Genomic DNA, 3,383 nt, shown 5'->3' on the forward strand with positions numbered 1-3,383 from the left:
TGAAGCTCTGGAAATGTAGGAATTTGAAAAGTGCTCCCACTCATTTTCCATCTCTCAGGGAAATGGCTATATGGGAAGTTGGTAACGCCATGCCAATAGAAAATATATGCAGTCGTGTAACCACTCTCACTTCCCTCGATATATATAGTATTAAGGAGCTCACTTGTCTGCCGGTAGGGATGGGGGAAAAGAACCATAATCTCCGTGAACTGAGAATTAAGGATTGTGACAAATTGGCGAGCATGTCTTGTGGGTTAGAATATTGCACCTCACTTGAGACGTTGAGAGTTAGTGGTTGCCCTAATCTAGAATCCTTCCAAATTTCACCATCCCAATCTCTTTAGGAGTTGAGCATAGTTGGTTGCCCAAAGCTAAAATGCACTTCAATTCACAGTCTGCCCTCTCTCCACAATTTGATTATTGCTAGCACTACTCTCGAGGAGGAATTGTCTTTAAACGGTTGCATGCCCCTCCATGACTTAAGAATTCAAGAATGCACTGGATTCACAAGTATACTGAGTGGACTTCATTCCTCTACTAGTCTTCGCACATTGCGTATCCAGGGCTGTCCGAATCTGAGGACTTTGTCCGATCATGGGCTACAAATCCCCATCTCTCTTGAATATCTGCATATCAAAAATTGCCCTAATCTAGAGGCTATTGCCAGTTTAGAAAACCTCACATCCCTCCTTCACTTGTATATTGAGAAATGTGATCGAGTAACAAGTATACCAAGTGGGCTTGCATACTGCACATCTCTTATCAAATTATGGGTCGGTTCATGCCACAATTTGATATCTCTGGCGGATCACAATTTGTCTAGCTTGCAATCTATTTCCTCTTTATATTTATCTGAATGTGGGAAATTACAACACTTGCCAAAGGGGCTACACTGTCTGACTCGTTTGAAAGTGATGACAATCGGTGAGTTCTGGGGGGAGCTCGAATCTTTCCCTGATTTTCAGATCCCATCGAAACTTATAGGTGACCTAAGCTCAAGTCTCTACCTCAGCAAATTCAACACTCTACTTCTCTAACATGTTTGTCCATCTATTGTTTTGATGGTGTGGAGGCTCTTCCAGAGTGGTTGGGTAACCTTACATCTCTTACACAGTTGAAAATTCGTAAATGTAAGAATCTGAAGTATCTCATACGATCGAAGCTATGCAACGCCTGACCAAATTACATGACCTAGAGATTGATTCGTGTCCCTGTCTGGCAGAAATATGCGCCAAGGACAGCGGCCCAGAATGGCCAAAGATTTCTCACATTCCAAAATATCATAGGTAATTTTTAGGGCCCTTATTTTTATCTCCAATCAATTATCCACGTATATTTTGTTCAAAATTCTTCACTCACTCTCGTTTTCTGCAGTATTAAGTGTTAACCAAACATATTCCTTGCTTAGTTCAATCAAGTGAAGAATCAAAATGATTGTGACTTGATGATTCAAAGGGCTTTTACCAGAGTGATGACGGAACCCTTCATGTGTTGACGATCTATCTATGCACCATTGTGGGAATCTGAAGTATTTACCGGCAATGGCGAAGCTGGGGCAATTTTTATTGTTGCGTTCTAAATTAGAAGATGCAACTTGCCCGACTGGCCCAAGATTTCTCATATTTCTGATAGTCAAGTGTAGGTTTCTTTCCCGAAATAGTAATTCATGATTAGTTTTGTTCTCGTCTTTGTCCCATTTGGTTTGCAAAATCATAGACTTACTAACCTCATGGAGGAACAATAATTTTTTTGCTTTCAGCGCTTTAGACTTTTGTGGAAATTAGGTAACTAGTTTTTCAACTATCACATAACAAGAGGGCAGTCCAGCTCTTTCATTATTTCGTTCCAACTTTGCAAATCAACAAACAGAAGCTTATTAGTCCTTAAATATGAGTAACTAGAAGTACAATTGCAAGAATTTACGAGTGCGTCGTCATTCTGTATATGTTATAACGTTCACCACACATGCGAATATGTTCTAATGCATGCAACGCATGGTTTTTATGGTGCAGATACCCTTTTGTACAAGATTTTGCCTTTCTTCTCACTATGTGCGGGTTCTCTCAACTCACAGTTTTATTGGACGAATTTTGTGGAAGGTAATTAGTCAATCTGCAACTTCTTTCTTCAATCGTTCATTGTTGAACTAAATCATCTCGAGTTATTTACAATACATTAATCACAGATAAATTGGATTAGTATTTCAGCTCGCTTAAAAAGGCAATCCAGTAGGAGAATTGCATTAGAGAGGAGAACAGCGCAGCATAATGGAAACTTGGACGTAAAAATAACAGATTTCGGTCTTTCCATGGTTTTTTTCAATGTTAATGAGACTCATTTGGTGACATCAGTTGTGGGCACAAGGGTTCATCTTGAGTCTAGAGTATGTTCAAATTTCCTTGTTCGATAGATTTTTTTATCATCGTTTGCTAGGTAAGTAGCTACTAACATTTTCTGGTTGAAGAAGAAGATTTATATATGCTAGGGAAACGATAATCACGCAAGTTTTTTAGAATTCTGTTAGTGCTAAAGCTTCTTAATAATCTTAAACATTCTTCTGCCCAACACAACATTAATGAAGGAATAAAATGTTGTGCCACAGAGAAAACAAAGAGACAGTAATGTTAGTTAATATATTTTATGGAGGCTGTGTTGGGGAAAAACTTAGAGTACTCAACTCCAGCACAAGTGTTGGAGAGACAATACGAGTAAACTAATTACTTGTATTACACAAACAAAATACTACAACACTCTCAAAGGGCACTCTTAGAAGCAATGACACTCACTTACTTTCTAGAGACATACTCTAGACCACTCAAACTCTAGACTACATTCTCTTACAAGCTTACTGGGTTGGTTGATTACCAATACACATGCATACATATTTATAGGCATGTTTGCCGACATATGGCCTCACTAGAATTTTCTAGTGCATGATCATGCACACACTACACCAACCTAGGCTTTGCATATCAGCCTTGCCGACTTAAATGATGCTAGAATTTTCTAGGATAAAGTACAAAAAACTACCTCAACTATTGGGGTCACTATAGTTTCATACCTCATCTTTTAAAATTGACAATGGCATACCGCATCTTACGAATTTGTGACAATGTCATACCTCCGTCAAATTTTCTATTAGTTTTTCTGTTAAATGTTGACGTGGCAAGAGACGGGGACCACTTTCTATTAAAAAATTATTAAAATATTATTAAAAACTAAAAAAAATATTTAATATTTTTAAATATTAAAATAATAAATAAAAGTAAAATTAAAAAAAAAGGGGTAAAGTACAAAAAACTACCTCAACTATTGGGGTCATGACAATTTCATACCTCATCTTTTAAAATTGACAATGTCATACCGCATCTTATGAATTTGTG

This window comes from the organism of the source record quoted next, unplaced genomic scaffold, assembly GCF_019419815.1.
Source record: "Pyrus x bretschneideri cultivar Hongxiangsu unplaced genomic scaffold, Pyrus_bretschneideri_v1 Contig82, whole genome shotgun sequence".
Taxonomy (NCBI): domain Eukaryota; kingdom Viridiplantae; phylum Streptophyta; class Magnoliopsida; order Rosales; family Rosaceae; genus Pyrus; species Pyrus x bretschneideri.